Source organism: Cupressus sempervirens, chromosome 1 (genome assembly GCF_028749045.1).
Source record: "Cupressus sempervirens isolate cs-2001-9-10 chromosome 1, ASM2874904v1, whole genome shotgun sequence".
Taxonomy (NCBI): Eukaryota; Viridiplantae; Streptophyta; class Pinopsida; order Cupressales; family Cupressaceae; genus Cupressus; species Cupressus sempervirens.
In genome coordinates, this window is record NC_143118.1 from 749147681 (window position 1) to 749162848 (window position 15168).

The 15168-nt window shown below is 38.4% G+C and overlaps 1 protein-coding gene across 2 annotated transcripts in view; it reads left to right on the forward strand.

Annotated features, from left to right (window-relative positions):
• Positions 1 to 15168, forward strand: part of LOC149580067 (uncharacterized) — a 263193-nt gene that overhangs the window by 149894 nt on the left and 98131 nt on the right. For both annotated transcript variants that reach the window (XM_089788903.1, XM_089788910.1), the window contains one exon: positions 13704 to 13864. The gene's annotated coding sequence lies outside the window, so the exon portion shown is untranslated. The remainder of the gene's footprint in view (positions 1 to 13703; positions 13865 to 15168) is intronic.

Here is a 15168-nt window from a genome sequence, read left to right on the forward strand (position 1 = left end):
GAGCACGTTAGACTCAACATCCACGAGCAGTGCATTATCATGACATAGAGTAACCCTTAGAGGGGATTTTGCCCGAGGATAGCCTTTCATGTCAAGCACTACATGGAGTTCCAGGATGGGATTATTGTGCGCCCCTGGTACCTCACTCGCTGCTGGACTCATGCCCTCCACATCTATGTGGGATCTTTTAGAGTGGGCTCCCACTAGCTATGTATCCAGATTGATTACCAAATTGATAGAGAGGGCAAGATTTGTTGCCTTTGCCCCCTTGGGGAGGCAGAATTAGAGACCCATTTTGTTTTCCAATGCCCCATATACTATGAGATCATGGGGAGGTTCTATTACTTGTTTAGAGAGTGCATGTCCATTACTTCTTTCTTTATATAGACTTATTAGTGGTGCCTTGCTCTTTACCTCCAAGAGGCCTTGTGACTTCGTGATTACACCTTGTAGCTCCAGTTTTTCACAAGACAGACCTCTGACCAACTCATCACCTCTTTCTTCATGTTTGTGTCTCCTGCTTAGGGGACAAAGCGGTCTCTAGATCCTTACTCTAGGCACACAAGATCTGTGAGGCTTTACAGGAGACCCACTTTGTAACATCACCTTACCTCCAACAGCTCCCTTAGACGCTTTGGGGCTCACCTTTTTCCTGGGCCTTATCATTTGGTTCTAGAGTACTTCTCTTCTGGGAGTATTTAGTCTTCCTTCTTTGTTTCTTTTTCTTTTGCTTCTCGCTTGTGTAATGTTCCATTCCCTATGGCTTCACTAGAAACAAATCTTCCTCTAACAGATACAAAAAATGACACTCAGGTGAAACTACTGTGGGGGTTGTACAATATTACTAGAGCAGTACGACTAGGTGGGGATGTTGTACGAACACCAACTGAGGAGGTATAGACAAGGAAGAGACCGTACGATACAAGCCAAACAGTGGGAAGATCTGCAACAGAGGGTTGTACGGTATCAGGTCATAAAGTAGGAGCATGAGCAGCAGATGATGGTTGTACGATATGCAAACATACAGGGAGTCCATATAGTGTCAGACAGTAGGCACATAGGATGGTCGTACTATCAGTGGAGGGGGCCGTACAGTGGCTGGAGCAGTCCGTACGGTAGGTGGGGCAGGAAGATTGTTGTATGGTGGAGACACAGGGATGGCCGTACAGTAGGTGCAGATGGTCGTACGAAGTAGTGATGGGCAAGTGTATGGTGATGGATGGTGTGCGGATAGAAAGGGAATGTTGAGTTCTGTAACCCAAACACTTAGAGATTTATAAACCCAAACAAGAATGAAGATTGAACACATATAATCGTTCAATTGATATTTGCCAAAAAATGGTGCTCCGATTTGCCAAATCTAAGAAAAGTAATAGAGGCGATGAAATAGTGTGAGGGTTGAATCCCATCGAAACTAGAATAGCCAAGTTGGGAAGGTCTTTCACTTCCGCAATGGCGAACACAGTCGCAACTAGAATTCGTAGTACAAAGAAATAATCCAAAATGCATACCTAATTACTACCTACAAGCCGTGCTTAAATACTTGTCGGGGAAAACTTTTTGATGGTGTACAAAGATAGCCGACGACAACACAAGCTACAAAAACAAAACAAAAATGGGTTCGAGATATATTAAATCAATTAGCCCATTAAAAATAGTTTGATTAAATGATTTATTTTATAACGGGAATATTACAGTCCTCCCGTTCCAAATTTTGCTTTTCCTCAAGCAAATGCAATGTTGTGTGCTGAAGAATGTGCTCGCCCTCGCATGTCGCATCGTCCAACGGCAAGTGTTTCCAATGCACCGAATATTCCTTCATTGTGCAGTTCCGTAGGGTTTCTCACATACTTCGATGATATCAGCTAGTTCCAATATGAGCTTTCCTTTTTCATTGAGCGACAGAAGGTCTATTGATACCACTGTAATGATCTAGAATATAGAGTGGATCAAACTATATAGGTGTAATTTGTTGGAGGTCCATACACTGCATGAACAGAGACCGTACAGTATGCAGGTGCCTATGTTATAGTCGTACTATATACACTACAAGGAGGGGGTCGAATGATGTTAGTGTTTTGGTCGTACGGTGGAGACTGTACAGTATGGAGGAATGCAGACCGTATGATGTGGATAGGGATACTAGCAGACTGTACGGATGGAGAAGGGAGGTTGTACAGTGTTGGGAGAATGACCGTGGGTAGTGGTGTGAAGTTTGTATGGTGGGAGGAGTGATCTGGTGGGTTGTACGGTTAGTGCAAAAAGGGAGTGGAAGTGGTGTGTGAAAGCCAAGAAGGCCGTATGGTAGGTAGTGTGGATGGGGTATGGAAGGAAAATGATCATAGATTTGTAACTTAAACTATTAATTCCAAATAGATTAGATAATGCTAAAAAAGTATAGAGATTTGAACAAAAATAATCTTCCTGTTCGTCCTCATCATCGGACACGACCTCAATGTAGTGGATCTTTCCTTTCCCAAGGCATCTGTGTCCAGGTTCCCATGGTGCTTTGCAGTTGAAACATAGTGTTTTCCTCTGGAGCTCTTGTTTGGTAGCTTCGTCCAATGACAGCTTCTTTAGCGGAGGTTTATTATCTTTGTCCCTTGGAAACATTAGTGGTTTGGAATGTGAATAACCCCAAGAGGATGATGCCGATGATGATGCCATACTCCGTGCTTTCTTAATGGCCTCCAACAGGGTGGCAAGATTGAACCCTTTTACCCAACCCTTCAGTGGTTCTGTCAACCCGTCCATGAAGAGCACTATCTGTCTTCTTTCTAAAATGTCCATGGCCAAAATAGAGAGTTTCTGAAATTCTACAATGTACTAGTCAACTGATCCAGTTTGCCTTAGCTGTTCCAAATCTTTTAAATTGAGTTCTGGATCTTTACCATCAAATCGACCTATCAATCTCTTAGTGAATTCCGCATTAGGTGTTTACTTGATCATGCCCTTGTGTGATGGTGTCGTGATGCCACCATTCATGCGCGACTCCCTCCAAGTGTAATGTTGCTAATTTAATCGATTCTTTTGGTATAGGATTCACCTGGAAGTAAGTATCGGCCTTCATTACCCATGCTTGTGTAGATATGGGTCCCGATCCGTCAAATGGAGAGAAATTTACTTTACTCAACTTCCTCCTGAGATCATAGTTAAAATATCCTCTGTTTTGGCCTCTCGAATATCCCATTCTCAGATCTCCATAATCTTTGTAGGATGTATCTTCCTGAAAATTTGCATTCTTCCAATCTTCTCTCAGCTGTTCTTGCATTTCTTCAAAGGTCAGCTACTTCCCTTTGAGTGGTGTCTCCGTCCGTGGGGAAAAGATGGCATGGAAGGTCGAGAGCGTGTTGGGTGATGGTTTGCTTTACCCGACATCGAGTCCGCTAAGACCATTTTGTTCTCCAGATATTTTATTGTTTGCCAACTTCTTGAGAGTCTCTTCCATGATTTGCTGAGTATCATTGATCTATGCCTGATTCCTCGCAAGCTCTCTGAGTAGTGCCATGAGTTCAGTAGCTATGGGTTCTAGTTCGGCAACCATTTTATCAACGGAAGGGGTTCTTCTCTTTTGGCTATAGACTCTCATTCATTGTCAATAGACTGGCAGGATCAAAAGCTCTGATACCACTGTAATGGTCCATTCCCTACGACTTCATTGGAAAACAATCTTTTTTTGACAAATACAAAAATTGGCACTCAGGTGAAACTATTGTGGGGGCAGTACAATATTACTGGAACAGTATGGCTAGGTGGGAATGTTGTACGAACACCAATTGAGGAGGTACAAACAGGGAAGAGGCTGTACAATACATGCCATACGGTGGGAAGATGTGCAATAGATGGTCGTACGGTATCAAGCTGTATGGTGGGAGCATGAACAACAAATGATGGTCGTACAGTATGCAAGCATATAGGGAGTCTGTACGGTGTCAGATAGTAGGTACACAAGATGGTTGTACAATCAGTGGAGGGGGCCGTATGGTGGGATAGGAAGATTGTTGTATGGCAGAGACACAGGGATGGCCATACAGTAGGTCCAGATGGCTGAACAGAGTGGTGATGGACGGTGTGCGGACAGAAAGGGAATGTTGAGTCCTGTAATCCAAACAGTTAGAGATTTATAAACCCAAACAAGAATGAGGATTGAACACATAATCCTTCGATTAATATTTTCCAAAAAATGGTGCTCTAATTTGCCAAATCCGAGCAAAGTAATACAAGCAATGGAATAGGGTGAGGGTTGAATCCCATTGAAACTAGAATAGCCAAGTAGGGAAGGTCTTTCACTTCCTAAATGGCGAACAACAGAGAATCCCAACTATAATTCGTAGTACAAAGAAATAATCCAAAATGCATACCTAATGACTACCTACAAGCCGTGCTTAAAAACCCGTTAGGGAAAACTTTCTGAGGGTGTACAAAGATAGCCGACAACAACACAAACTACGGAAACACCAACCATCAACAATCATCAATTGTTAAGTATTATCTTTCAAATGACAATAAAATTAATATGGTTATCTACGCACCACACTTGCAAACTCAACCGAGTAGGAATAGCAGCTATCTTGATCACATATGCACTAGGTCTGCTAAACCAGTAGCAAGACATCTGAAACATGTTGTGAAGAAATTTGTTATCCACCTTGTAAAGCTATTACTTTCCTTTTTATATTTGCTTCCTTGGTTTGAGATATTGTGACTCCCTACAAAAGTCACATTGCTTTGTTACCAACTTATCATAATAAACCGAGTCTTCTTTAAGTACATCTCTTAGCTGAGGTAGTCACTTCCCTCCTTTATCTTAGTATACCTAATTGTTGTTTTATTATCTCCGTCCTAAGATGGCGATTTCAAAAGTATGTATTTTCCTCCCTATTTGGTGCGATCAATAGAGTTGTTTTTGTTGACTGTAATACGCTAGTTGGTTACTTTTGTGACTATTATACTTTTTGATAACTCCTTCCCTATAACTATCAATTAGTATCCCTTTATTTAATTGCTGTTATTATAAGATGGACTGTGGTCTTATTAGTGCACCTCTTCAAGGATAATCATACTTCATTAGTCTATAGTACCACCCCTTGGCTATTTAGAGGGTTAATATGAAGACTTTAATCAATTTATAGTTAATCCTAGGGTTGATATGATAAATGCGATTGGTCTTATCATTAATATAATAGTATGCCATGATTTATTGTCGACTGCTAATAACTTCTGGTAACTTATGTATCTGCTATTATTTAGTATGGTTTATTTCTTTAAATTTATTATTGTTTATATTATTAATAGTAATAATTGGTCATATTTTATATTATCAATATTAACAGTTGATCATGTTCGGCCCATTTAAGGGCTTGTTAGGGCTAATCCAACTATTAAAAGTGTAAAGGTGTGTTGGACACCTCCAGAGGAAGGATGGGTCAAGATTTACTTTGACGGGGTGGCTGGGGGAAACTTGGGAGTTTTGGGGTGTGGTTGTGTAGCAAGAGACTATAAGGGCAATACTCTCGCTTTTGTAGCCAAACGTTTCTAGGATGACATGAATAACATTGCAAAATCTTATGCAGCTAGAGAGTCTTTGGTCTTAGGAGCAAAATTAGGCTTTAAAAGAGTCCACTTGGAAGTGGATTTGGAGATCATAAATGGCATAAAGAGATGGAGGCTAGATTCATGACACCTTGATAAATATATCCAACAGATCAAAGAATTTCTTATGGAATTTGATTACTTCAAGTTTTCTCATTCATTGCGGGAAGCGAACAGGGTGGCGAACATGTTAGCCAACTTGGGTGCTAATGCAGCAATGGGTACCCAACATGAAGTCTTTGAGGACCCGCGACACCTTGCATTAGATTAAAGAGAGTATTATCGTCTGGTCATTAGATACATTAAAACACATATGAAACTTATCATCCTGGTGGAGATTAAGGGGATGGCACCATGATTACTACCTTTGACGACAATAAATCATATCACGACATGCAGAGACGTAATGTCCCCCATCTTTTAGACCCTCAGTAGAGTTCTTAGCTTTTTGTTCTTAGAAGGCTAAGTGGAGAAATAAATCAAATTAGAGTCAATAAATAAATAAATCTAAAGGTGACCTTATATTTAGTTAATTTAATTTTCTAGAAGCACAACTAATTATTGTATTGGAAAGGGGGAAGCTTCTAGAGAGTGCAATTAAATTATATTTTATTTCCTTCTAAAAGGGTGAAGGAAAAGAATAAATAGAGGTGAGAGCTTCATTGTTAGGCATCCGATTATTGTCAATTGCATTTGATATAAACTTGGGAGAAGAAACTAAAGATTTCCGATTTCAATTAGCCATTGGAGAGCATCAATTCTTCAATGTTGCAACCGTTTGAGGTGATGAAATGTCTATTGAATTTAACATTGAGGAGAGCTTCATTATGGAGTTCTCTTTGTGCTTAAATTGGAGAATACATTTATTGTTGGCTGCTACAGTGCCGTGAATAGTGACGTTAACCGTACCCGTGCTACAGTACTTGGCTTGATTACGATTGCAATTTCATCTCCTTCATTGGGCAATTTGTATATCAGGTTCTAAGATCAATTTGTATCAGTTAAATTGGTTATTGTGCATTGTAAAGGTGGCTGTCATAAGTAGCTGTAGATGCGCATTTTATATCAGCTTTATAATGTTAACTCTACTTAGTTTATTTGGGGTTACAAAGCCAAGAGCCTTGGAATACTATGTTAAGCATTGAATTAGAAAGTATCTCACTACAGGAGTGATAAGTTGCAGGTCTATATATTTGATGTAATGTGCATATTTATATCTTCCATCCTTGACATAATAGTATGCATGCCAAGTGTTTGACAAAATACCAATTGGCCGTAAGTGCATATTTTTCATTTAGAATTCATCTATATGCTTTTGAAAAGGTAAAAGAGAATTGGATATGCATTTAGTTCTTTTCTTAGATATAGTAGTAATTAATTACAGGCTTTTAGATTCTCTTTGATATCATTTCAAGCAGGCATAATTAGTATGAAACTTAGAAACATCAAGCATATAGATCGTATTGGAAGTGTTTGACAATATTCCTTGACCTACAAATCAACAATTTGAGGTTCGAATTGACAAGGTATATTACATTGATATGAGAGCTTTCTTGCAAAGTGTTTGATGAAATGTCAAACAACTGAATTAGAGAAGAATTTCGTGTTTCACGAGGTTGTAACTGGATGGGGTTATTACAGTTGTATTAGAGTGATTTACTGCCATCCTGTGGGCTAGGAAAATATTAATTATTTTCAGATTTGTTGTTGCATTTGGTGTGACCAACACCTTAGCATTTTCTAGCCATCAACAAACATAGGAGGATTGACATTTTTAGAAGTCGGTGGAGTAATGAGGAAGTTAGCGTGAAGGTGAATGCTTTAAAGGAGAGTATGGAGAAAGTTAAGCTTCATCAACAAAGATTGATAGAGAGCTTGTCGGATCTAAGAGTGAATTGAAAGGGAAGCAAGGCATATGGTTTCTGCCTTTAGAAGGCCGACATCGAGGTCGCAAGGAAGGAAGCTTGAGTTTTCCGCAATAGGAGTCCCTGATATAGATGTACCTATATTTAGTACGACGCCTCCTAGTCCTATCTGCAGTGTTGATGATGGACTTATTTCACAGGGACCTGTGGTTGTGTCAGTGCCAGCAAAGGATAACGGCACCAAGTTCAACAGATTGAGGCTTCTAGAGCTATTGCTATAGTTAGTGCAGAGACAGTTGATGCAATTGTTACCATTGATACTTTTGGCTCTCTCGAGGACAAGATTATTATTGGAGATTTGTATGTGAGATCTCATGGTGTTGCTACAATGTAGAAGGTAGTTGCTTCCTCAGGTGGGACTGAGACACGTATAGAGTCACCCAACTATGATGTTGGTGATGTGGGTTTATGCTCTACTATTAGTGATTCGCGAACTGATGTTGAGTCATGTGTGCAGAGTCAGGAGTCTGCAGTTAAGGCTTTGTCAGGAGATGTCGATGCAGATATTATAGAAAAATTTAATGATCCATTTGATGATGCTATGAGATGTATTGGGTATGACACCACTTGTTAGATATTGAGTGATGACTCCGTGGAGGTTTTAGATGGGTGCCAGGATCGATGCTTACATGATCTTACAATTGAGGTGGAAGCTAGGACATGCAAGGAGATTGATATGGAAAGGGCTTCCATTTCCTGGGATGAGGAGTTGGTTGAAGTACATGGCAGTTGTATGTGGGATGTAGAATTGTGCGAGGAAGATAGCACCCGTACAAGTGATCTTGTGGTGGATTGTTTTGATTTAGTTTCTTATGTCAATGCAGTTAGTGAAACAAAGAGCTTGCATAGGAGTCAGGGATTACTGAGGCATCATGTCACTTATCAGCTAAAGGTGAGAGATAGCAACATTTCTTTATCCCTTAAGCATTATGATGGTATCTGTCAGATGTTAGCTCCATCTGGTTGGGGTGCTCCTATGTTTGATGAGCATGGTGATAGTACTCCTTCTCTAGCAAAGGTTCATGTACTTCGAGAGGCTGTTAGGATCTTGAAGCAAAGTTACTCTCAGTTAGTTTTTGATAGGGATTACCTTCTGGAATGGGGTAGCACCTGCTATGAGATGTTGTTAGGGAAAGAGGAGGAGGTGGTTAAGCTCACTCAGGAACTTGAGTTGACTGTGTACTCTCTTCAGTATCGTCAGTTGGCTCTTCAGGAGTCCCAATCACAGTTGGATAAGGTTAACATGGAGTTAGAATGGGTACAATCGGCACCAGCACTAGACCCTATTCAGTTACATATAGTGGTTGGTGGTGAGTTTTCCTCTACGGTTGAGGATGAGGGATGTGATGATGTGGCGAACGCATTTGTCCAGGATATGAGTGTAGTATGTACAAAGGAGGTGAGAGCAGCGGTGGAGACAGACTCTCAGGGTGATTTGTTTCCTTCTATTGAAAGTCAATCTATTTCTTCTTTTCATACAGTTGGTAGCATTGGACAGTTGGCATTGTCACATTTTCAGAGGGATCAGCTGTGGATTGCGGGGGAGCAGATTGATGCTTCTACATATAATTTCTGCTATACTTTGTTATTCATGGAGTATTTCCTTGAGAGCTTAGATTTGCATGAGGTTTTAGACAGTATATTTGAGGGTACTCTCATTGAGGGCTCTCATGTTATATGACGATCAGTTAGGAAGATTGTAGAAACCTTGGCTACAATGCTTCCCAATAGGGATTTGGTGATTGGGTTTGCTGAGAGAGTTGCCTAGGATCCTGCCTGACCAGTAGTTTGGAGTCAGAGAGTGCAACCATCTTCTGATTCGCAGTTTGATGATGATGAGATTAGGTGTTTTTATCGGCATTACACTATGAGGAGTGCTCATCACTTTGGTTTTGACCCACAAGTAGAGGACTTGGTTTTCAGTATTATGGATGGTGACAGAAGGTTCAGCATTATGGATGGTGACAAAAGGTTTGGTATTCATTAAACCCACAGAGGGTGTACTTCTTCGACAAGGGATGGAGATTCTGAGATACACGGTTTTGTGAAACAGTTGGATGTGCTAGAGAATGAGATGAATCAAAATCACAAAAAGATGACCCAATTTATTTCAAATCCGAGATTTGAGCAGAGCATGATATTGTTTTTTACGAAGAGCGAAATGTGATGATACAGTTGCGGCTTTAGATTTGTAGGACATTTCTTATGAGACACTACATGAGCTGGGCAGAACTGAGGTGGAATGTGATGAGAATTCATGTCAGGTAAGACAGATGATGTAGTTATTGGCATGATTTTTCCAGATCATGTATTTGGTGACAATGTAGCAATAGTGGGAGTACGAGCGTGTGAGGATACTGTCATATTAGTAGCCACTTTTGTGTTGGTTGAACTAGCCAACGAGGAGTTTAGAGTAGGCATGTGGTTGTAGATGTGTGCTTTAATGATAGTACACTTGTTATTGTTGATGAGGTGAGTGATATAGTAACAGAGTCATGATATACTATCAATCAACAAAGTGTTGATGTTCACTTCATGGACAATCCTATGTTCGACATGGATGCAACATTCTCTTATGAAAATCCATTGTTTGAGGTTGATGTTGATCACTCACCTAAGTGGAGTTGGGTTTAGTTCTCACCATTTGTAAAGATTTAAATTTCTGTTGCAACAATTGGTAATGTTCTTGTGTCCAAATTTTTTGATGTGGCTACACCTATTGTTGATACAATTGGCATGAGTGCTTATGGTTCTCTTGTAGCTACGTCTCTTCTAGGGATTAATGATCAAGATTCCAGTCCAACATATATTATATGGGTGGGGACTAGGATGAAGATATTTCTTGTGGGATTTTCTTTTGGTGATATTCTAACTCCTATATCATTAGCACTGGTTTTGAATGCTATACTACAAGTTATGTTGTTGGTCCTGATGATGTTAGTGGTATGCAGTTGGTTCAATGTTAATAGGGGTGTCACATACTACTTCTTTTAGGATCCAGGTGGAGGTTGGAGTTCACTGTGTTGCTGGATTGCTTGAGGACAAGCAATTTCAGGGAGGGCGGACTGTAATGTCCCCCATCTTTTAGACCCTCAATGGAGTTCTTAGCTTTTCGTTCTTTGAAGGCTAAGTGGAGAAATAAATTAAATTAAATTCAATAAATAACTAAATCTAAAGGTCATTTTATATTTAATTAATTTAATTTTCTAGAAGCATAATTAATTAGGGGGACGCTTCTAGAGAGTGCAATTAAATAATATTTTATTTCCTTCGAGAAGGGTGAAGGAAAATAATATATAGAGGCAAGAGCTTCATTGTTAGGCATCCAATTATTGTTAATTGCATTTGATATTAACTTGGGAAAAGAAACTAAGTGTTTCTGATTTTTGTTAGCCATTCGAGAGCATCAATTCTTTAGTGTTGCAACCATTTGAGGTGGTGAAATATCCATTGAATTTGGCATTTAGGAGAGCTTAATTTTGGAGTTCTATTTGTGCTTAAATTGTAGAAACATTTATTGCTGGCTGCTATAGTACCGTGAACAGTGACATGAATAGTGCTGTGAACAGTACCCATGCTATAGTACTTGGCTTGATTATGATTGCAATTTCATCTCCTTCATTGGGTGATTTGTATATCGGGTTCTACAATCAATTTGCATCATTTAAATTGGTCATTTGGCATTGTAAAGGTGGCTGTTATAAGTAGTTGTAGATGCACATTTTATATCAGGTTTATAATGTTATTTCTGCTCAATTTTTTGGGGGTTGCAAAGCCAAGAGCCTTGGAATATTATGTTAAGCATTGAATTAGAAAATATCTCACTACAGGAGTGATAAGTTGTAGGTCTATATATTTGATGTAATGTGCATATTTATATCTTCCATGATTGACATAATAGTATGCATGCCAAGTGTTTGACAAAATACTAATTGGCTGTAAGTGCATATTTTTCATTTAGAATTCATCTATATGCATTTGAAAAGCCAAAAGAGAATTGCATATGCATTTAGTTCTTTTCTTAGATATAGTAATGATCAAGTAGAGGCTTTTAGATTCCCTTTGATATCATTTCAAGCAAGCATAATTAGTCTGAAACTTAGAAACAACAAGCATATATATCGTATTGGAAGTGTTTGACAATATTCCTTGACCTACTAATGAACAAGTTGATGTTCGAATTGACAAGGGATATTACATTGATATTAGAGCTTTCTTGCAAAGTGTTTGACGAAATGTCAAACAATTGAATTAGAGAAGAATTTGGTGTTTCACAAAGTTGTAATTGGCAGGGGTTATTACAAGAGATACCCAATCCTCTGTGGATGCCAGCATGAGTGTATTCTTTCCTTGGCACTTCAGTTCCAGAGAGTTCCAAGGGAGTTATATTCAGATAGAAGGAAGGCCAAACTCATTTGTTTCCTAATGTGACAGAAATGGAGGCAAATTTTGCTCTGGGCTCTGATACTCAAATGTAGACTTACAAGGGTCAGATTACTATGCAATGTCTAAAATAAATTTGTGTTTGATGACCCGGCTTTCCTGGATGGAGTGCAACAGATGTTTGGGCCAAAGTACCTGAATGCATTTTGGAAGAGGAGATCAAACCTAGATGTGGCATCTCTGTTTGTAGCACTTGCATTGATGGTGGGGGAAACAAAGGAGGGGTCTGTTGTGTTGTTGCACCATGTGTGGATAGGTAGTGGCTCTTGGGGTTGGAAGACATAATTGAGAGGGTTGTCCTGGGTGTGGGTTTGAGATGTGTTTAGAGCCTTGGAGGCTAATTGGTGTAGGGGATTCTTTGATTTAGTGATTGGTTGTGTGGTCCTCCTCAAATCCATAAGGTGCCCATATCCCCAATGCAATGTAGGGATGGAAAAAGATAGTGGTGTTCCTAACTAAGAAAATTTGGGTGTTTGGTAGAGAGAAAACGAGGCTTCATGAAGCCCACACTGAGAAAGAGCACGCTTGCTCCAGGGCAACAAGTATGCCACCAAATAGTGAAGAAGAACCTACTGGAGGGGGATGCGTCCACATCAAAGGGACTCTTGGTGGATATCTTGCTACTTGATGATAAGTGAGAGGGCAGTGGTAAGCGCTGTTGGGGGAATTTGGGAATTTCGGTGATGGAGAATTTGCTCTACACGAACATTTACTCGCGAAGAAGCTGCGCGTTGGTTCAAGGAGTAACAACACTAGATGCTGGTGACTTTGGTGTATGCAAGTGGATACCTTGTTTCATTTTGTTTTGTTTATGGGATGGGTGGTCTAGTCTTTTGCAAAGTGTTCATACTCTAAATTTTTGTGTAATGGTATAGGTATGGCCAGGGTATGTGTAGTTATAGTAGTGAGGTATTTGGCCATGCCACTAATATTGTAACTCTCTTTTATTATCAATACAATACCAATAATGTTACCTAGAAAAAAAAAAGTTGATCATGCTATATTATACTTTGCATTTAATAATAAATCATATTTTAGTATTATTATATTCATTTATTAATACAAAATATAATATTACTATTTAATAATAATAAATTCTAATTCTAACATTATTATATTCTTTTAAACATTATATTGTATTATATCAATTATTTTAATGATATAATTAATTTTAATAATAAATTCTATTTCTTACTTTTTGTTCACCTATTAACTTATTATTTATTATTTATTAATAAGTTCTTATTAAGAAAGGGAACATTACACTTCTGATCTTTGTCTTAATTGTGGTTACTTGCAGCTAATGTGCACAAGTCCTAGTACATGTATTTGTTGTTCCTGCATGCAGTTGTTTAAGAATGATGCAGAACACTGTTTGATATTAGTCAAACATCAGGTGTTTATGTTGCTGTTTGTCTCTGTTGCATTGCAGAAACTTGAAAGAATTGTTTTATTCTACTAATAATTCTGATAGCAAATAAATTTGAGGTTTTTAATTTATACCTCTTTTTTCACCTTGTTCCAAGATACCGTGTTTGACGTAGTTTCTCTACTGCTTTTGACTGGGATTCATTTGTGACATTTTTTGATGGCTTTCATGACTCTGATAGTTATTGCTAAAATGAAAAACACATTTCGTTTCTAAGTTATACATTATAACTAGCTTGTGTACTTCTCTGGTGCTCTCATGCATATCTTCTTGAGCATATTATTCTAAATACCTATGGTTACAAATTATTACAGGAAATACAAGTTGCAACGGCCTTGCATTATTCCTTTTCCAAAACCCACAGATCATTCAAGCACACCAGACTTTGCAAATGGGAAACAAGTCTTGGCTGTCTACCCTGGAACCACAGCACTATATAAAGCAACTGTAGCTATTTCTCATCGCAAGGTAACATGCTAAGGTTTTGATTTGTAATTAAAGCAAAAAGTTGAGATATTTTCTTTTTGTTGTTGGTGATTGTTTGATGTCCTGGTAAAAGTAGTTTTCATCTAGATGACCATTTATTTAGTGGAACATCTGGATTCTGAGTTCTTGCTCAAATAATATTTGATTGTGTTTAGTTAAATTATGCTTGCAAGTTCTTTTATTTGCTTGAATGACATCATATTATTTGTTAAGGATGTGTTGTGCACAATGGTTTCCTCATTGACCATTTATGAGAAGTATGATTCCATGACTAGATATTAAAGGCCAGTGAAGTTCTTCCAAGATACTTATCCATTTATTTGTATGAATATGAAGATTTGAAGAAACAATCCTTTAATGCAAGAGACCTGCATTTTATGCTTGCTTAGATAAATGGTTTTCGTTGTTGGACTGTTAACATGATACTCATATTCTATTCTTTAGAAAATATCCTATTTTCCATGTATAATGTTGGAATTGTATGCTCTTGAATCTTGTTCTATTAGTCTAGATGACTAGTTACAGACTGTATAATGGGAGATGCACATAAAAGCAGAATACAAGGTAATTATTCCTTGGTTTCAATCCAAACTATTAAAAGTCACCCCATCTGTAATCATATTCAATATGTTCTAACTATTTATCAGTGCAAAACATAACTAATCTCATCTGTTTAACCAAACGCTATATAACAGTTTAATCATAATTCAATTGAGTAATGCCATTCAATGTAAATTCAAGGATAAGCTGGATCACTCTTATGTTCTTCATATCCTCAAGCTAACATAATATCCATTAGGGAAGGAGAGAGACAATGGAAAATTCAGAATCAACAAGTAGGGAAAACAGGTCTCTGATGATATCTAGTCTTCTAAGCAGGAGGGCCTCAACCTCTCCCTTTGGTCCAACCGTAGATTATCCCTCTCCATTGTGATAATTATATTCAGCTATGCCTCTTGTAGTTAGGTATATTTATGGAAGGATCGATGAGTCCAAGTCAAAGAATGTTCTACCAGTCAGCTAGTGATCTGAATTAAGATGCTTATTACTTTAGGAACCTAGTATATTATAGGCAGAAATTAAATGCTTACACCACACATGTCAATCATCCATGCATTTTTCGAAGATGAAACACACTTTCAGAGGACAAGATGTTTAGAAATCTAAAAATTATTTTGAAGTTATTTAATTTTGGTATCCTTACTTCTCAGGTTTATTACTCCTAACACATTTGTCAAAATCCAAAGTTTGTATATGGATTGGAAAGATTAGATTTTATACTAAGCAATCTAA